Source organism: Microtus oregoni, unplaced genomic scaffold (assembly GCF_018167655.1).
Source record: "Microtus oregoni isolate MIOR12 unplaced genomic scaffold, Mior012 000001F_ref0000356, whole genome shotgun sequence".
Lineage (NCBI taxonomy): Eukaryota > Metazoa > Chordata > Mammalia > Rodentia > Cricetidae > Microtus > Microtus oregoni.
The window spans coordinates 9,168,112-9,189,719 of record NW_024543060.1 but is presented as its reverse complement, the minus strand read 5'-3'; the positions used below and the strand labels follow the sequence as shown (position 1 = coordinate 9,189,719).

Genomic DNA, 21,608 nt, shown 5'->3' with positions numbered 1-21,608 from the left:
AGAAATGAAATCTGGCATACAGATGTGTTTTATTTTGTAGAGTTTGGAAAACTAAAATATGTATACCACACCATTAATATTTATTCAGGTTTTGAATGGGCAACTGCTTCAAGTTCAGAAAAGCCTGATTTGGTAATCACACAATTGCTAAAAGTTATGGCCATCAAGGGTATACCTATACAAATAAAGATAGACAATACTCCAGCATATGTCTCTAAGAAAATGAAGCAGTATTTTGCTTATTATAATATAAAGCACATTACAGGTATACCACATAATCCTGCTTACTCAGTTAATATTTTCCTTCTTGGGTCTCTGAGGGAGCTAAAGACTAGATAGTTATAGTTTTCCTTGTTTACCAAGTGCAGAAAGCAAGTTATGATAGAAAGTAAATTAGGTAAAAGACTTTGAAATTACCAAGATAGGATAGATATGGAGTATTTTCTCTGAATCTGTCAAATGCAAATGGACTCGACATTGTTGATGTATTTATTGCCTTATATAACATATATAGCTATTATACTTATTGTATATAGTTTTTCTTTTATTAGTTTTAGCCTTCTTTTTATTTTAGACAAAAAGGGGAAAATATAGTGGTATATTATTTGTGTTTTAATAAATAAAGCTTGCCTGAATATCAGAGGGCAAAGCAGCCATACTAGTCAGCCATACAGGCTAGGAAGTGGTGACACACACTTTAATCCCAGGATTTGAGAGGCAGAGGCAGATGGATCTCTGTGAGTTCAAGACCACCCTGAGCTACACAAGATTAAATCTGACTAAAAGAGAAACAGAGCTCGCACAAAGGTGATCCCAGCACTTGGGATCCCATGCCTTTAATCCCAGCACTAGGGAGGTGGAGACAGGAGAGATATGGCTGGGCAGAGAGAGAAATATAAAGGGGAATAGATAGGACTCAGTGTGGTGTGGAGTGAGAAGACTTACGGAGAGAAGATCTCCCACCTTTGGCCTGAAGATTTGGTAGAGGTAAAAGTTCTCTCTAGTGGTTGGTGGCTTTGCTCTTCTGATCTTCAGGTTGAACCCCAATACCTGTCTCTGGGTTTTTATTATCCGTGCTACAGCTCTAGAAAAAATGGCTGTCATGGTTTCATTTCCCAAGGCATAATATCAAACCCCAGGAAGAATGGGAGTGTTTTAATGAACCCAGCAGCAGGCTAGAACAAAGCTGAGACCTGTTTACAAGATTTCAGTTGCACTTCACACCAGCAACGTAAAGATTCACAAGGTCTGGCACCTAAAAATCTCTTACTAGGCATGCAAAAAGATGCAGGAAACTCTGAGCCTTAACAAGGACAAAACTCAGTCAATGGGGAAAGATCCAAAAATGGTTCAGATACTTAGAACAGTACACACTAGCCCATTAAAAGTTCTTATAACCATATTCCCTATATCCAACAAAGTATAAGAATGCTTAAGCCTCCCCCAGAGAAGTGGAAAGTAGCTTCTAAAGATGCTCCCATAGGATTTTAAGAGATGCGTTCCAATGCCTGTGATAAAACATGAAGTGAATGGGAAGTGGCGGAAGGTGAGCTATACAAAAGAGGCACAGCAATAGGAACCATCAGCAACAAGTGGGCATCTCCGAGGAACCAGGTTTGCCAGTAAAAGAGTCCATGAAGAAAGAGGTAGAGAAAAAAAAAAACTTAGAAGAAATGACAATGGCATTTCCAGACGTGGTAAAAGCCACCAGCTAAACCAGGGAGATGGGCTCAGCCAGCAAAGTTCTTACCTTCTTACCGTGCAAGCACGGGGACCCAAGTTAGACCATGTAAAACCAGCATGTTTGGAAGTAAACACTCCCCAACGCTGGGGAGGGAGGTAGAGACAGGCAGCTCCCTGGGGCTTGCTGGCTGGGCAGCCAAGGCTAATTGGCAAGCTCCAGGCCCCAGCGAGACAAGGTGGGTGGCACTTGAGGAATGATGCCTGAGGCCGTTCCTTGGCCTCCGCACACACAGCTGCACACGTGTACACATACAAAACAAGATAATATTTTATTGGATCTGTGGACCCATGTAGAGTCTAGACCCAAAGAATTAGCTGTATTATGTGCGTGTGAGCCTATATGCTAAGAGCGTTATTGACTACAGCTGAGCTTAATATATCCTGCACCACATGGAGCCACAGTGTCAGGAGCTCCGTGTTGTAACCTAGAGGGAACAGTCTGAAAACCTAGAGAGATGCAGGAATGTTGGGGGAGGTGTGGTTTTACATACACGGTCACCCTCCATGCCTCTCCAACTCTGTCCCCTGAAGACAGCTCCTTCATGGACACATAGAGATGTCTCGATGAGGGGAAGCCAGCTTTCTTTTTCTCTTTGGTGGCTTCAGAGCGCCTTGATTTTTGGCAGTTTGGTCAAGATATGTGGGTGATAAAAAAAAAAAAAATCCCGATTCAGTTTCTGAGTCTCATGACTCTGCCGTTTGTTGTCTTCCACTGCTTTGGGGAAGTTGTCGGTCAACATCTTGCCAGACATTTCTCCTGACCCATGCTCCGTCTGTTTTTCTTAATGGCGTCTTACTAGTGTGTATGTTAGGCTGCCTCACGCTGCTTGGATGTTCTGGCCTGTCCACCAGGCTTCTTTCTGTTTGTTTAGACCTTGTCTTTTTCTGACATCAAGTTCATTGCTTCTTTCATCTACAGTGTCCAGTTTGTTAATGAACCCATTTTATGTATCTATTCTAGTTAAGTCTGCTGATGTCCTAGGCTTGACTAAGGCTCTGCCATTTTCCCCAGAACATGAGACCCATCTGTGAGTCCAGCCTAGGTGGCACAGGCTGTGCTCTGCGGGGCAGATTTCTTCATGCTAGCCTGCCTGCCTGAGCTCCTTGTTACTGCCTCCTAGTGCCTCCTCCCTGGGGCAGGTCTGATGACAGACATCGGCCATAAAGTTTCTGGTTCCAGAATCTGGGACATGTTCCCAGAATGTCACTTCCTGATGTGCTATGGAGCAAGTGCCATCAGAACGTGGGGTGATGTGGGAGCCCAAAGGGGGGACAGGAGGCTAATCTGGAGAATGGACGGAGACTGGAGTTAAGAGACCTACTGTTGCTGCATTGGTGTGATCATCAAGGTCTGATCTAGGGCAGTGAATGGATTGGAGCAACACCCATTAATCAGTCATTGTTGACTTTCAGCCCTGATGGCTCCTCACTTCCAACTAGTGGCTTCTTTAACTGACAGTTGCAGTGTTCAGTGGGAACATTATCAGGGGTCCATCCTGCTTCCTGAGGCTAAGCAGAGTCTTTGATCTCTCCCTTCATCATCCTTCCCTTTTGTCTCTATGGGCCTCTTGGGGGCAGAGCCAGACACACCTCTACTTTTCCTTTGTTCATGGAGCATTTTGTGAAGATGGATATTTTGTTTCTCATTTCCCTCAACACCCTGTCCACCGTCTCACTCTCTCATTGAGAAGTGGAGGCCAAGCAGCTACCGCGACTCTGCCATTGAGAGGAGCATCACCACAAAGGGCAGAGCGAGCCACCATATGTAAGACAGGATTTCACAACGCTGGGTGCCTCAGCATCTCACTACATCCACAAACACGACACCTGGAACTCCACATTCAGTGTCTCTCCATCCTGCAACTCGAGATTTCTCACCTTACATTGATAAATGACGGCTTCTCTGTGCTCACAGATCACATGTAATAAGAAAAGTGTAATATACGAGCTACATCATATACAGTACGCTAGTTACTTCTGTGCTGCTCTGATCAAAATAGCAGAGAGAAACAACGTAAGGAAGGAACTTATCTTGTCTCATGGTTTCTGAGGTGTCTGTCTGATGGGGGAGAGTCTTCTGTTTTGTGTTAATTTCATTGGTTAAATAAAGAGACTGCCTTGGCCCTTTAATAGGACGTAAAATTAGGTAGGCGGAGTAAACAGAACAGAATGCTGGGAGAAAGAAGCTGAGTCAAGGAGTCGCCATGATTCTCCCACTCCAGGCAGACGCAGGTTAAGATCATTCCTGGTAAGCCAGCTCGTGGGCTACACAGATTATTAGAAATGGGTTAGGTCAACATGTAAGAGCTAGCCAATAAGAGGCTGGAACTAATGGGCCAGGCAGTGTTTAAAAGAATACAGTTTCCGTGTAATTATTTCGGGTAAAGCTAGCCAGGTGGCGGTACGCAGCCCAGCCCGCTGCTCCTATCACAACATCTGTCTGTCGTGGTAGGGAAGACATGGAGGAACACGCTGCCAGAGCCTCCCTCTCTGCTTCCTGTTTTGCTGTGGTGTGAACAGCCTCCACCACAAGCTCTCACCACCATGAACAAGGCAGTGTGTCCCTCCACGCCTAACCCAGTGACATATTTTCACCAGCTAGATTCCACAGCCTTCCCAGATAGTATCACCAGCTAGGGACCAATGTTCACAACAAGCTTATAGGGGACATTTGAGATCAAACCACAACATATAATACATTTGAATATGTATGTGTGTGATATATTTAGATTTTAGCCATTTCTAAATCAAATAAATAAATTGGATACCTTTGCTATCCTTTACTATCTAAGGGTATGGTTTCCGGACCTCCCCCCCACGTAGATTCCAAAATATTCATCTTTTATACATAAATGATGCCCTATATAATGTTCTCTTATATAAAAGGATGTTTTAAAGGTATACACATCTTCCCAGATGCTTTAATGTACGCCTAGAGCTAATACTGGAGAAGTGTCATTCTGTCCTTGCTTAGGGACTAATCACAGGGAAATGTCTGTACGTGTAAGTGTTCAACACAGAGGCCATTATATATGTTTGTAATTACAATGCTGGCCCCGCCCCTCACTGGCTATAGCACAATGGCATAGACAGTGGGGAGGGCTCAGGGGAGCCGACCCCACCTCTCTTCCAGAGGGAAGACCTCTCGCAGACCCGGGTTAATAGACTCAGTTACTCAGATCCAGGGCCTTGAACTGGCCCACCCTAACATCTACCCCACCTATGAGCTGCTGGAGCTTAGGTAGGACCCATCCCACGGAACCTTAGCCACAGGCTCTCCATGGCTCAGGTCAACAGCAGACTATCTGAGAGGCGTTCTGGTGAGGAGCCAGTACTGATGGTGTAGCGAAAGCCAGAGGCCTTGAACCAGACCCCAGGGACTCACTGCAATGGTAATCGTAAGCACAGCCGTTTGGGCAGAAGGGTCAGCCGTGTGCCACACCGCAGCTTCCGGTGCCACTACAGCAAGTGAATATGTGATGGAGAAGCGAGGAAATGGGGAGCAGAGTGAGAGGGAGGAGCTGGAGACAGGGCAGCTGTGACCGGTGGAAGAGAGGGCTGTGACTGACAGAGGAGCAGGCCCTTGCCCAGAGGAGATGGCGAGATGGTTTTTGCTTTTGTTGTTGTTTTTTACTCATAATTTTTTTGTTGTTGTCTTTGGGGAGGATTATAGAGGGGAGGGTTACAGGCAGGTAGGTAGACATGGAAGGACTAAGAGATGAGCGGGATTGGAGTGCATGATGTGAAATCCCCAAAGAGTCAGTAAAAAAATTATAATAATAAAAAATAGACATTTTTTCAGGGGCTGAAGAGATGGCTCCGTGGATAAGAGCATTTGTTAGGTTTCCAGCACCCACCAGTTGCAGGGAAGCTAATGCCCTCTTCTGCGCTCCTCGGGAACCACACATGCATGGGATACACATGTAAAGATTCAGGTAAAATGCTCATACACATTAAATGCACTTTTAATTAAAAATATTTTTCATATAAGTGGTTGAATTTCAATATAACTAGTTGAATTCAAGGGTGGAGAAGCTACAGATGCGAAAGGCAGCTGTTTATCTACGTCCTTGTTTTTCTACCTCTGTGCATGTCTGTGTACATGTGTGTGGACCAAATGTCCAAGTGTTTTGTTGGTTGGTTGGTGTTCTGGAGACGGAGTTTCACTGTGTTGCCCTGGTTGTCCTTGGAACTCAAGGTAGACCAGGCTGACCTTGAACTCACAGAGCTCTCCAAACCTCTGCCTTCCAGCCTCCCAAGCACAGGGATTAAAGGTGTATGCCCCCAGGCACAGCAGAGACTAAGACTTAATTTTGCTATTGATATGTAAGAAAGATTCAAGAAGAGTATAAAAGAAACATCTAAAATTGAGCAAAAATCTGTATTTTTTCTGCTAATTGAGAAAAACATTTTTCCTCCTCCTGGTGCTCCTTCTCCTCCTCTTTCTCTTCCTCTTCTTCATCCTCCTCCTGCTCCTCTTTTTCTTCCTTCTTCTGTTTTTTCTTTAGACTAAGACTACCTAACCTCTTACTACTTAGCAAAGTCCCTGGGGATGGCTAATACTCAAGTTTCCCTCGGCCGGTCGCTAACCTGTGGTGTGCTATGGTGTGTTTCAGAAGAGTCAGATGAGGACACCTGTGGCGGGATACGGCAAAGAAAGGGATGCTGTTGTATTTTCAGGGAAAGGAGTGTGCAAAGGACAGGGCCCGTGGAAGGCTGACAAGGGAGAGTGGTTTCACGATTTCCTCCATGTTTGCTGCTGTCCTTTGACTCTTGACCGTTAGCTCCCTGCTCCTAGTATGCATACATGCATGCTTTGTGTTTTTATTCAAAACTTGGAGCAATCCTGTGAGATAGGTATCCTGGCTCCTGTTCTGCTGTTGAGAAACTGTTCTTGGAGAGGTAGGTTTCAAATCTATTTCTGTCTCCAGCCCATATGACTCCCTTGAACATCAAACTCTCACATACAAGAGCATTCTTTGCAATGTCTGCCTGGTATCTGATAGCATCTCCAATGCACCATGCCCAGACCAGAGAATCCTGGCGTTCCTGCACCTGTCTTTTAGGACTGCTGCCCTGTTTAATCACTCTCTTATGGGGTAGACTAAATGCTGTTCCCCGAATTCACAGTCCCCATTCCCCACTGTGATGGCATTTGAAGATGAGGCCTTTGGGAAGCGATTAGGTCACGAGGGCGGGGCCATCTTGATGAAATTAGTGCCCGTGAGGACAGACAGCAGAGCTCCGCCCCTTTCACCACCACGTCAGCGTCAGCGTGTAGTGAGTTCTCTTACAATCTGAGCAGGAGAACCGGGCTTTGACAAGACAAAGAATCTGCCAGCACCTTGATTCGGAACTCGAGCCTCCAGAATTAGGAGGATAAATGTTTACTATTTAAACCTTGGATCCTTGAAATTGTGTTATGGCAAAGTGAAAGGTTTGCCCACTCCATCTCAGTACACGGGGCCAATCTTCCCAGTCACCAACAGCTCAATCTAATGCGCAGGCTTTCCACCAAAGTGCTCCGTGCTCCAGTCCTGCCTGCGCTGAAGATAAACACAGCTGCTTTTCCTTACGGGGGTGCTCTTCTCATGGCTTGCCCCAGATGGATAGACTGTTGGGCGTACAGTAGTTCCTCCTTCCCTGATTTCTTTTTGATCTGCAATTAGTAAGCCTTTCTCAGGAATCCTGGGGTGTATAAGCTACCCCTTGTAGAGGAAAGGCATGGTTGAAATCCTGGACCCTTCAGACACTGGGGCTGGGGCAAGAAGATCAAGAGTTCAACCCCAAGGGTAAAGGGACAGAGGACACATGCAATACGGAAGTGAAAGGCTGAATACTGGGGATTAAAGGGTTAACTGGAGATGGGGTGGCAGGAGCGAAGGTGGGTTCGCCAGAGCCAAAAATATGTGAAAATCTTCTTTGTAAGCAAGCTAAAATAAATGTAGCTTTTAAAAAGAAGTTTGAACTCTGGTACCCTGAACGGGCGAACAATGCTTGCCCCAGAAGCCACGGATTATTAAAGGAAAATCTCAATGCCGTGTGTAAGATACCTCCTTCCAAGTTACTGCCCCAGAGCCTCCCATCCCAAACAACGCAGACTGTTGTCACTGTTATCTTTTAAATTAAAAAATTATGTGTATGCACATATACCTCTGTGCATGCATGCCATGTATGTGTGAGTGACAGTGGAGGGCAAAGGAGGACATAGTATCCCCTGGAGCTGGAGCTATCGGTGATTGTGAGCTGCCTGGCGTGGGTGCTGGGAAATGAACTCGGGTCCTCGAAGAGCGGCCAGAACTGTTAATCACTGAGCCATCTTTCTAGCTCCTGCCACTGCTCCTTGATTGCCCACTATATGTTGGTAAGCCCTATTGCTGGAGAAACAGCACACTCCAATTTTACAGCGTGGAGAAATCAGCTGAGGCTGACCTGAAAACGGGCTAGTCTGCACGGTGCCAGAAGGTACTGGGCAGGCTGCCAGGGGAGAAAAGACATCAGTGGTCTTCCCCAGTGCTGGACCACTGGACCAAAAACCCTGGTGTGATAATGGCAGGAGGGTCACAAGGGGAACCAACCACTTTGTGATTGGATCTGAGTCCTGCTCCCTAGGAGGGACTTCCTACTGGTATTAGAAACCTGATCCAAACCCCAGGATCCTAGGCCCTTGGGGGAACTGTCTGCTGTTATTTTGATGATGTTTCAAACTGCTTTCTAAATATCTGTGTTTATACCCATAGGCTAGTCTTGGCCAGAGCAGCCTCTCTCTGCAGTGAGCACCAATCCAAACACTGATTGCTAGTGAAAGAGCTAAGAACAAGCAGCTGCTGAGTGCTTAGCCCTAAATGGGCTGTCTCTGCCTGTAGGAGGCTCTTGGGCTCACAGATAAGCACTAGGAGAACCAGGAAGGTTAAACACACAGGGCAGCCTCTTCAAAGGAAAACATGTCTGACCTTTTTCCACCCGGAAGGCTGGGAGCAGATATGGTTAATAGCCTGGTGACCCTTGTGCTCTCTGGGAGGCCAAACCACGCCAGTTCCTTCCCCAGACCAGACCCTTATCTTGAGTCTTGCTCTCAGTTAATCCACAGAACCTATCTTTATGGAAGATGCCACTTGCACTTCACACAGTTCCAGTGTTGTCATGTCCAGCTTTGGCACATGGGATTGAGTTGATGATCATCAGGGAACTTTTTTCCAAATTGTGCTATGTTTAAATAGACCTAAGATAAAGTGAAGATTGATAGAGTACAATATATACACACATATCACACACACACACACACACACACACACAAACTTTGAGTAGTAACTAACACATAGTCATTTCCCATCATGCCCTGCTCCCTGACTATGGAAATCCTCAAAGAAGTCCATAGGTAGACCTGGGTACAAGGATTGATGGGGGCATTTCAGCCTCATCACCCCTGCCCAGGTCAGACTCTTTAGTTACGTGCATTGGTGATGGGCTGGTGAGACAACTCAGTGGGTACAAGGGGCTTGCTGCTAAGCTTGATGACCTGAGTTAGATCCCTGAAACCCACACAGGGGAAGGAAAAACCTGACTCCTCCAAGGTTTCCCCTGACCTCCATTAAAGGACCCTGTGGTACATGTCCATCCCTCAAATAAATAGATATCTTTTTTTGAGTTGAAGGAAATAATAGAATCACACATTAGTGGTGGTCAGGAATATTGTTTTGCATCTGAGACAGGAACTCACTGTTTAGCTCTGACCAGCATGGAACTCGCTATGTAGACCAAGCTGGTCTTGAACTCACAGAGATCCACTTGCCTCTGCCTCTCCAGTGCTGGGGCTAAAGGTGTGTGCCATCACACTGAACCTGGCATAAGAAGTCAAGGTCCTGCATGGTCAACAAGACAAAACGATAGCCTACAGAATGGGAAAAGATCTTCACCAACCCCACATCAGACAGAGGTCTGATCTCCAAAATATACAAAGAGCTCAAGAAATTGGTCATCAAAAGAATAACCCAATTTAAAAAATGGAGTACAGACCTAAACAAAGAACTCTCAACAGAGGAATCTAAAATGGCTGAAAGACACTTAAGGAAATGCTCAACATCCTTAGCCATCAGAGAAATGCAAATCAAAACAACTCTGAGAGTCCATCATACACCTGTAAGAATGGCCAAGATCAAAAACACTGATGACAACTTATGCTGGAGAGGTTGTGGGGAAAAGGGAACACTCCTGCATTGCTGATGGGAATGCAAGCTGGTACAGACCCTTTGGATGTCAGTGTGGCAATTTCTCAGAAAATTAGGAAACAACCTTCCTCAAGACCCAATAACACCACTTTTGGGTATATATCCAAAGGATGCTCAATCGTGCCACAAGGACATGTGCTCAACTATGTTCATAGCAGCAGTGTTTGCCATAGCCAGAACCTTGAAACAACCTAAATGCTCCTCCACTGAAGAATGGATAAGAAAAATGTGGTACATTTACACAATGGAATACTGCACAGCAGAGAACAATAATGACATCTTGAAATTTGCAGGCAAATGGATGGAGCTAGAAAACATCATATTGAGTGAGGTAACAAAGACCCAGAAAGACAATTATCATATGTACTCACTCATAAGTGGTTTGTAAACATAAAGCAAAGAAAACCAGCCTACAAATCACAATCCCAGAGAACCTAGACAACAATGAGGACCCTAAGAGATACATACATGGATATACTCTACATGGGAAGTAGAAAAAGACAAGATCTCTGAGCAAATTGGGATCATGGGGACTATGGAGGCAGGTTGAAGGGGGGCAAAGGAGGGAGGGGAGCAGAGAAAATATAGAGCTCAATAAATATCAATAAAAAGAAAATTAAAAAAAGAAGTCAAGGTCCTTGATGGCCAACCTTACCTGTGGCTATCGGGTAGATGATAATAGGAGCATGGCTCAGAGAAGTTTCTAGGAAGACAGGAGACCTGGCTGGTAATGGGGGAAATCTTTGGTCACCTGCCAGTGTGCCCTCTGGCTAGAGCCTCTGCTTCTGCGGGATTTGGCTGGAGAACAGAAGACAGGAAGATATGCCACCCAACCCTGAAGGACTGGTCCAACGCCGGCGAAAGGGTGAAGGGGTTGAAAGGAAGCAACCTTCTATGAAAGGCGGAGGGGAGCACAACTCTGGAGGGAGGCCACCCATCCCACTAAGCACGGCGGAGTATCAGAAACCCCGGGGGAGTACAAGATGGCATTTAGTGGAACACCTGCTGTGAAAAGACTCCAGGCCCTTGAGTATATTTTCCCTGTGGGTGTGTGTGTTTGCGCATGCACATAGAGGCCGGAGGAAAATACAGGTTGTCATTCCACAGATGCCACCTTTTTTTTTTTTTTTTTTTGAAATGGTATCTCATTGACTCGGACCTTATCAAGTAGGCAAGGCTGGCTGACCAGTGAGCCCCCAGGATTCACCTGCCTCCACCTGGTGCTGAGGTCACGAGCATATACCACTATACTCAGCTTTCCCCCAACCACCACTGCCACATAGGTTCTAGGGACCGCACTGGGGTTTTCCCGCCACTTTACCAACTGAGCTATCTCTTTGGCCCATTTATCCATGTCTACAGATGAGGCCAAGAGACCCTGAGAGGTACGTTTGCTAGCTAGCTACAGAACTGGGGGCTGAACTCAGTCTTGCCTCGCTTTGCGTGTGGGGACTAAGCTGAGGTTGTGCACTGTGTGGCCTACTTGGTCCTCACCACCAGTGAGGAAAGGTCACACAAATGCATCGTTCCTGTTTGGGACTAGGCTAACACGGCAGGCCCTAGATTCACATCCGCATTCCGGGACTATTTACTCTTAGTTTAGACATAATTCTGACATTCTTTGCTATTAGGTTTCCCATCCTGTCAAGAATTAGAGGGACCATAAGGATACTAATCATCTTCTGACAGCAGCAAGAAGTGACAGATGACAGGAGGAAAATAACTTTTAAAATAATTTTAGCAGTCTTGGGTAGTTTCAGGGAAAAGCAAGAAACCCCACAAGTTTCCTTGATCCCTAAGATACCACTAAGCAGTCGGAGAAGGCTCCTGCATTCCTCATAAGTATGGGTTACAATCTCTATTTGCCGAGCAAGCCAAGAAAATAAGTCTCCACCCTGTGTAGGGCAGCTGGACCTCTCCCAAGTCCTTAAGATCCTCTTTCCTCTTTCTGAGACACTGCCCTAGGGATGGGGTACTACACTTGTCCTCAGCACCCTAGGGGTTATGAACCTAGTTGGTAAAGATGGGGAGTCCATAAAAAGGGAAGCCAGTATGTAAGAGATACAAAGCCAGATGAACCTATGCAGAGTAGCCCCTGCTTTATCATTTCTGTCGTAATGAGCAAGGCTGGGACCCTGCTGTGTGCAACCTGGGTCCGGTATTCTACTATAGCAACAGAAACAAGATTTAAATACCCCCAGCTATCACTCATCGAGGACAGGACATTAGAACTCTGGTGGTGGCCTCCATCATGTAGGACTGTGTAGACAACAGATAGGAGGCATTAAAAACCACACAGGCAGGCTGGACCAGGAGAAGTCTTGTTCCTCCCCAAGCCCCTACATCAAAAAGGAATGCCACCAACTCCCTCCAAGAGCACAGGCCTGTCTAAGAAGGTGGGAGGAGTGGTTAGCTAACTTCACAACCAACCCGGTTCCTGGGCCTAGGGCTAGGTTGGCACCCGGTAGGGTCCCAGTCCTATTCAGCATTACAGAAATGATAAGACAAAGATTATTTCGGAAAAGAGGTTTCGTTGGCCCACAGTTCAAGAGGCTGAAAGTCCAAGACCAGGTGGCTTCTTGTCTATGGCCCCTGATGAGAGTTCCCATGGTGGGACCACACACAACACCACAGAAGAGGGGAAGGGGATGAGACACAGAGAAACTGAGGTGAGATGGGAAGTCAGAAAAAGAGCAGGGGCCAGAGCCGTTCTTTGATAACAATCCACTTTGGTAAGATCTCACTTTAGAAAGACAGTATTCCCTTCCAAAAGGGGTTCCTCCAAGGACCTAGCCACCTCTCAATAGGCCACACGCTTGCTGATATAGTTCCATTGCTATGCTTCAGCTACACAGGGCATCAAACCCCCAGTCTGTCCAGGAATCCTTAGGAGTCACAGCACGTCAGAGCAGAGCAATGGGCGACTTTTCTTCAGGCTGAGAACAACAGGGCGAGAACAGTAGGAAACCAGGTGATCTGGGGCTAAGTAGCCATTGTTCATCATTTGCATAGCCATTTACATAATCAATGACTAGGAATCAGGACCCTAGTGGATGGGTTTAGCCCTGGACCTGGGGATTTGATCTTGAAACTGTCCCTCAAGCACTCACTCTCCACCTTTGGATCTGCCTAGGTTCCCAGAGGGGGGTGGCCTTGGCCTGGGAGAAGCAAAGCCACAGAACCCCATCAGAATAAAAGCCAGCAGCTCAAAGAAATGAAAGGAGACCCGAGAGAGGACATCGCTGTGTGACAGCTGATTACAGGATGAAAAGAACAACTTTAGCAGAAGTCAAATCATGCTCTTTAGACCCAGGCAAAGAAGACAAGGTCATATGTAAACTATTTAGAAGTACCATAGGGGCCGGGTGGTGGTGGCGCACACCTCTAATTCCAGCACTCGGGAGGCCGAGGCAGGCAGATCTCTGGGAGTTCGAGGCCAGCCTGGTTCACAAGAGCTAGTGCCAGGACAGGCTCCAAAGCTACAGAGAAACCTTGTCAAGAAGGAGGAGGAGGAGGAGGAGGAGGAGGAGGAGGAGGAGGAGGAGGAGGAAGAGAAAGAGGAAGAGGAAGAAGAAGAAGAAGAAGAAGAACCACCATAGGAATGATGAAAATATGGACATTTGGACCATAATTGAATGGGATGATGCTACTCAAAAGACGAGCTTCAGACAGCTCCTTTCATCCTATGTGTGGTATGTGGTCTTACTGTCATTTAAGGTAATGATTAAAATTCAAGTGTATTTCTTGACTCCAAGCCCAAGTCACTCCAAGGCAGATGACACCAAGCTCCCAGCTCTCCTTCAGTCACAGCCTGAGGCGGATAGAGTGAGTATTCCCATTGCCCTGGTGACCACCCATAAGATTATTTTTGTTGCTACTTCATAACTTCATAATTTTGTTACTATTATGAATCATAATGTAAATATCTGATATGCGACCCCTATGAAAGGGCCATTTAACCCCCCAAAGGGGTCAAGACCCACAGGTTGAGAACCACATCACTGGACTTTGGAGGCCAACCCTGAAGCTTAACAGTCGTGACTCAGGGTAAGACACACTCTGTGGTTCTCCATATGGAAAGTGGGAATAACAGTAGGACTAACCTGGAGACTACATCATGACTACAGACCCCACAGGGGATGGGGGCAAGCCCGCGTGTGCATGCACTGTGGGTAGGGTACAGGTAGACATTGGCCCCTCTGTCTTTGTATATAACACTGTACATACTTTACGAGCAGCCCGGTGGGGTTGAAAAGAGGGCCGTGGCCTTTTAGGTTTGGGTTTTGTGAGGGTGCCTGCTGCTCCTAATATTTTACATGGGAAAACCCAGCGGTGGTGCTAGAAACATTAACAACAGGATTTATTTACCTGGTATGTAAAACGTGGGGATGAGGCTGTGTTTAGATGCATAAACGTGAGGCGGGGGCAGAACTAAGCAGTATTCTAATCCAGATCTGGGCTTTACCACTCCCTAGCAAGTTGCTTAACTTCTCTAGACCTCAGTTTCTGCATCTGTGAAACAGGGATAATAATGACTCTGAAAAGTAGATGGGGTTAGTATTTCCAGTGTGCTCGGAGCCCTGTCTGGCACATGCCTGCGCCTGCTAAATACAACAAAATAACCAGGCACAGGCGGGAGATAAAAAGGCGAGGAGGCATTCCCAAGCAATATCTCTGAGACTTAAATGCGTGACTTCCCTTTCATCTCCCAACTCCTCACCCTAGAGGCAGTAGTTCCTGAATGGGTCTGCTGGGAAGGGAGCACAATGAAGGGTTAAACCATGGTGTGCACAGAAAAACAAGTTCCATCTGGTCCCCGGGACAAAGCGACAGCCTGCGAAGCCCCCAGCCCGGGCTCCCGCTCAAAGGACACATGGCTCTTTAAAATTCCAACTTGTGGCTGCCTCGATCCGTTCTCCACACCCAAGAGTTCCCGATGGGATCTGCAAATGGCAGCGGCAAGCCATGCCGTGGCCCGGGAGCAGGCTGAGGGGAGTGCCTTCCCAGCTACCGCTCAACCAGGATTACCTGGTACCCAGCCTCCACCTTTGGCTTTGCTTCAAGGTGGGCACTATCTCCCATGGCAGAAGAGGAAGACAAGACCAGGCTTGAGCAAGCGAGACTTTTGCTTTAAGACTGAACTCTGCAAATGATTGCTTTGCGATTCATACCCTTAGATGTTCATTGAGCTGGCGTGCACCTACCCCATGTGGTGACTGGAACCCCTTCTTTGGTCTACAGGCTAGGAGAGGTACAAGAACCATCAAATGTCCCTCCGAGGCTTAGAAGAAGCCAGATCAGAGGGGCAGGCTCAGCGGCTCTCACCTCAGCATCTACTGTGGGAGCAAGGGCCCTCCATTTGGGCAGAGAAAGGAAAGCAGAATGAAACCAGGGCCCCCAGTTTCCGTCTCCCCCACCCCCAGGCACGTGTCAGCCTGAAGAAAGCTGAATCCTGCGCCTGCTCTAAGCCTGCAGAGCAGGAAAGTAATTCACAAAAAGTTGGGCAATTCAAAGTTCCGGTTTCCACAGCAACCAGTTCTCAGACCATTTGGGTAGCCGAAGCCTTTTCTCTTCACAGTCACTTTTTTTCCCTTTCCCAAATAGCATTTTTCTTTATTATTAAAATAATACTTGCTCATTGGAGCACATATGGAAATCACAGAGAAGTGTACAGAGGAAAATAAAACTCACCCTGAATCCCACCATTCAAAATGATCCAGTGTCAACATTTTGATGCATTCCCCATTTGTCTAGTTTTTTTTTTAATTTGCACTCAAAAAAAAAAAATTGGGGCTAGAGTGAAATTACTGTTTTATCATTTGGTTTCCTTTCACTTAACGTATATTGTGAAGCTTTTCAATAGCGAAGATATTCTTTAAGAATGTCATTTTTTTTAATGGCTTGCTGGTATTTTTTTCATATGGATAGAGTACATTCACTGCAGCCTGTCTATTACTGCACGTTTAGATGGCTTTCATTTTTTTCCCCTGCTATTTTAAACAACATTACAATGAACATCCTTTACATAAATGTCCATTTGCGGCTGATTAAGTCATCTGATTAGGATACATTCCTTAGGACTAAAGTTACTGTCCATACAGAGGAACATGCTAATAATTTGGGTACGCTCCACCGGATTGCCTTCCCGGGAGGTCGCAGCAACTTCTCCCTGTGTCTGCGATGCACTCTCCCCTTTAAGATAAGGATACAAACTGCCATCTGGCTGCTTTCGCATAAAGTCTATACCATTTTTAAATTATATTTTAATGTGGGGCTGAGGAGGCAGCTCACTTGGTGGGGTGCTTGCCCAGCGTGCTCCGAGTTCTGGATCTGGTCCCGAGTACTGCACACAAACCAGATGTGCTGAGGCATGTCTGCAATCCCAGCACTTGGGAGGCAGAGGCAGAAGGATTGGAAGTTCAAGACCATCTTCAACTAAAGACTGAGACCAGCACGGGCTACAAGATTCCTTGTCTCAAAAAAACAATCAAACAAACAAACAAAAAACATTTCTTAACCATATTTTTATGAACCTTCTTTTTTCTAGAATCATCTGGTAGTATTCTTTGCATCCTTTGTATCCTTTTTCTACGGATTATTCATCTCTCTGATACTGATTTCTCAAGAACCCTTATGTGTAAAGACAATAAATGCTTGTGTTGGACTTTTTTCTCTGCGAGGCACTTTGGGGAATGTAGAAGTTTTTAAATCTTGTAGCTCACATCTGTCCTGGCCTTGATTGGCTAGCTTCTGATCCTCTTTGTAGGCACATTGATATGACCCAAATGCTGCCCTTCTGGTTATTCTGTGTTAGGTTTGGTTTGCATCAACTTCTGCAAGCCACCATGGGTTGGGCAGGTGGGCAGCGGAGCACACACTTCCCTGAGAGCTCTGAGGCAGGAGCCTGGTGGGCTGGCTCAGAGAACAATGCCTGGCAGAAGCAGGACCTGATCCACCTGCTCCTGCCTCTCTGACCTTGGCCTTGTTGACACCTCCCTTTGGGGGCTCTGGGACACTGCTGATGATTGGAGGAGAAAAGAGACATTCCATGACTACACACCAAGCAAGGTACACTTCACACAGCCTTCCCTATCTGGGAGGATGGGGAGCCCCAGACGTATGGAGAGTTAGAAATAGGGAGATCCGCTGGGCAATGGTGGCTCATGCCTTTAATTCCAGCACTCAGAAGGCAGAGGCAGGCAGATCTCTGTGAGTTCAAAGTCAGCCTGGTCTACAGAGTGAGTTCCAGAAGAGCCAGAACTGTTACACAGAGAAACCCGGTCTCAAACAACAACCAACAAAAAAGAAGATAGACTTGGTGAAGAATTCTGTGACATGGTTCATTATGAAGAAATACTGAGTGCAAAGAGGACCTAGAGTGTCTGCTCCCCCAATGTTTTTCTTCTTTCCAGTCCAACCCTACTTGAGGAACCCCAGAGTCCCAGGAAAAAGAAGAAGAAAAGGGGGAGGGAGGGAGAGAGAGAAGGAGGGAGGGAGGGAGGGAGGGAGGGAAGGAGAAAGACAAACCTTGATTTTCACTCTCCTGCTACCTAGGCTCGGCCTTGCTTTGACTGTCAGGTTGTAAGTTTGCTGCAGTTGCCTGGACCACTGAGACTATCTGTCAATCACTTTGTTATCTCGAACATCACCACCACCACCACCATCATCTACACAGCGTCAGGGTCAGACACCAACAGACTTTGCATACAGGAGCGGTGAGACCCAGAGGTTTCAGAAGACTGCCCCCCTGCTGTCATCATGCCCACAGTGAATACACTGAATCGTACTGTAGGTGCTACGGGTAGCGACTGGGTTACCAGGAGAAAAAGAGAAAGTCAGAAGACTGGTCTGAAGGCTCAGCCCTACCATCAATATAGCGCCAAGCTGGAAAACTGCAAATGAATAATGATTGAGACACATGCATGAAAAGAGAAACACCAGAGAAAACAACGGGAGAAGACCCTGCCGGGAGCATTATCTGCTCCTCTGCTGGACAGAGAGGGACAGGCTAGAGCAAGAGCACCTTCCAACAGGAGCAAGCAGGAATAGAAAGAGAAGGAGGGGGAGTGGGAAGTCCCGCTACACAAAGTCCATGCCCAAGGAGGGTTGACAGAGGTTTCTGTTCCACCAGGTCCCACAGCCATTTAGTCCCAAGTAAAACACACAGAGGTCTACATTAATCATAAACTGATCAGCCTAGTAGATCAGGCTTTTCTTATTAATTAATTCTTACATCTTAAACTAGCCCATTAATCTTGTCTATGTTAGCCACGTGGCTGAGAACCTTTTTTGGCGAGGCAGTCACATTTTGCTTTCTCTGCGGCTAGGTCATGACTGCAGACTTAAACTTCCCTCTTTCCAGAATTCTCGTTGCTCTGCCTCTACTTTCTGCCTGGTCACCCCGTCTATACTTCCTGCCTGGCTACTGGCCAATCAGCATTTTATTAAAATAATACGAGTGACAGGATGAATGACCACTGTTCCACAGCAGAACAGAAATATCGAGAGCTATTCGGACAGGAAAAGAAAGAAAGAAGGCATAGAAGAGGATGGTTACTAAAGTCTGCCTTACTGGCAATGGTTGTATGAGGAAACCACCTTAATATAAAAGTTCATTAGGTCGGTGGGCCTGTGTTTCAAAATAGTCCGTCTCACACACCCTGAGCTGAAAGCCACCTTTTGCCTGCCAGTGCTTGGTGTGAAAAAGCATCCATCATCCCTATTCTATACAACGCTGGGTGTAACCGCCACAGGCACAGTTGTTGATGTGATCTGAGCCAGCTGGGCCTAGTGACACAGGAAGGCAAGGTGGGCTGAGGAAAGCGTGCCCAAGTTGCCAACCATCCTGAAGATGATGGGTGCATAAATGTGGTCCTGCTGGTCTGACAGGGAGTTTATACAAGTCATTCTGAATCGTTATGGAAGACTATAAGCCTTCAGGAAAAACACCATGGCTGTGATCTTTCTGAATACTCCCAAGGAACCTTACTAATGCGCAGTAAAGAAAAACAAAAGAACAAACAAACAACAACAACAACACCGCTTCAGGAAGGAAGGAAGGAAGGAAGGAAAAAAAAGAAAGAATTCTTCTCTGAATCACATGCGATCAACAAACCTGTGCTAAGAGCCTGCTGTGTGCAGACTGCCCTCCAGCTTACGGGCAGCAGGAAGCTAAGCAGATCAATCGTCCTGCCCTCCCAGAGCTTAGGTTCTAACTGTGGCAACAGAAAAACAAACTAGCAAAACCCAGGGCTCATGAGGAAGTTAGACGTAGGTTGAAAGGTTGCGAAGAGGGTGAGAAGTGGAGAGGAGCAAGGGGACTCTGCAGGCCCTCCTTAAAGAGGTGACCTTCAAGCAAAGATCTAAAAGGGAGTGAAAGAGTCATGCAGTACGGTGTGTGTGTGTGTGTGTGTGTGTGTGTGTGTATACAAAGGACCTTTGGAATGCTGGGAAGCCAACTAGGTTAGGTGGACACACAGCAGAAATGTTGAGGAGAGAGGATGCGAAGCCCAGGTCAGATCCCAGGGCCTCTGGCAGGCACTGGCTGTGCCGGGGCTTTTACTCAGCAAAGGGAAGCATGACAAATTCTGAGCAAAGGTTTGAACTGATCAGGATCAGTGGGTTTAAGGGCTCCCTCTGATGGCTGCACTGAGAACATGCCGGGCCTTGGGGGACAAACAGAGGTGGTGGTGACAAGGACACTCGGGGAGGGACTGTGGCAACAATCCAAGTCAAAAAAGGGCTGGCAACCATTCAAGCCTGGATCATGAGGAGAGAAGTAGCCAGCTTCTAGTCGGTTTCCCTGGTGCCCTAGGGGCACAGGGAGAGAGACGGAGAAGCTACACCTGCCGCCCATCCTTGGAGTTAAACCTGAGGATGGAGCAGGTTTGGTGAGGGCGCAGAAGGGGATCGGATGCCTGAGGTTGGACATACCACATATGAGAGTCGCACAGGACGATTGAGGTCACTGGTGTGTGGGTAAGACCGCCCAAGGGAAAGAGAGACAACCAGAGAGAAGACAGGGAAATGAATAAGAGAAGAAGAGGCCAGTCCAGAGAGTATGGGTCCCCGAAGCCATCTGTGTCCCGCAAGAGGGAGACACCCACTGGGGGAAACGTCCCAGACGGGACCAAGAAGGATTCCACAGAGGACTGCCCTTAGGCTCCTAACCTTGAAGGGATAGTCTCCGGACTCTACGGTGAGAACAAGGAATCTTAGGGGACTGGGGACTTTGCACGAGGTGGCAGAGCTCCAGGCAGCAGCACCAAGATTTAAACCTTCTTAGGGTCCCTGGCTCCGAGCTTCCTCTGCAAACTGAGGCAGGCAGCTTTCAAGGTTCACAGCTTCCCCTCAGGAAGTCTGTAGGCTGGGGAAACCCAGGCTGAGCAGGGAGCCACACGCACTTCCCCAAAAGCTTTGTGATCTGGGGTAGGCAGCAGGAGGTAACCTCTTGTTCTTCCTATCAGCCGTTTTTACCCAGTTAATCAGGAGTTAGGGGCTAATTAGGGGCATTTTAAATGGAAAGAATTCCACTTATAGTTACTTGTATTGTCATAACAGAAATGCATTTTCACACTGGACTGGGGAAGAGAGAGACCCACCAGGGCCTGCGACCTAACACTTCCTACCAGATCCACACGGAGAATTCTGCTTTCACTTACGGGTTCCTCACCCGCCACCAACTAGCAGGGGCCTTCCTGCCTTGGTGTCCCCAGTCAAGCAGTGAGCTTTAGGTTATCTGGGGCGGGATGACGGTCGCCTATCTCCCCCTGGTGGTGACTCTTCTCATTGCGGCCCCAGACTGAGCAGAAGGCCATCTCTGCCTACCCACAAGCAGGCTAGGGAATTGTACCCCTAGAACACCTTTGCGTTCCCTTCCCTCACCATACCCTCCTGTGGCAAGTCTGGAGGGCCACACTTCCCGGAACCCCATGGTCTACTTCCTCTTCATTCCCTGTGATGGAAAGAACACAGGTCTTTATGTCTAAATGTTACTCTGTCCCTGCAGACCCAAAAGCAGCAAAGAAATGCAGAGTCCATGATGTGCACACACCCCTGTCCCACACCAAGCCTCCTCCACCTGTCCCTCGGTTAAGACACTTGACATTTATGGATCATTTGCAATCACATATCTGTAAAGGAAAGTGTTTGGGATCCGGGGTAACCTTGCAATCTACCTGTTCTGCTTTCCTGTCCTGGCTTCTCCCCTGAACCTGGGGAGAGAGACATTTGGGCATCTAGGCCTGTGTTCTTTCCATCACTCTGGAAAGGGACTGGGCCATGTAGGCTGCGGTGGGGGGGGGGGGGGGTTCTTCCAGACTCACAGCGGGAGGTGGCAGTGTGGCGGGGCTCACTGTCCCCACAGGAAACAGTAAGAAGTGATGGGAGCTCCATTCCAGACTCTCCTACCGAGGAATCTTTCCAGACCTTGGTCTCCTAGAAGCTACTGTACAAGGTGGCGTCGGGGTTTAAGTGTGGGTACATTCATGATGCGCTCAGCTCAGCAGCTGGCAGCATGGAGGAGGGCCGGTAAATATCTCCATATAAACCCCCGGGCATGGTGAAAATGGAAGGAGGAGGGAATAGCAAATGACTTAGAAGTCAGTACATCAGAGCAATGGTCTCCCTGATGTGGGA

The 21,608-nt window shown here is 47.2% G+C and overlaps 1 protein-coding gene and 1 pseudogene across 2 annotated transcripts in view; one reads left to right on the top strand and one right to left on the bottom strand.

Moving 5' to 3' along the window:
- Pebp4 (phosphatidylethanolamine binding protein 4) overlaps positions 1-21,608 on the bottom strand; it is a 210,536-nt gene that overhangs the window by 176,712 nt on the left and 12,216 nt on the right. The gene's annotated exons all lie outside the window — the stretch shown is intronic.
- LOC121458014 lies at positions 17,730-18,857 on the top strand (annotated as a pseudogene).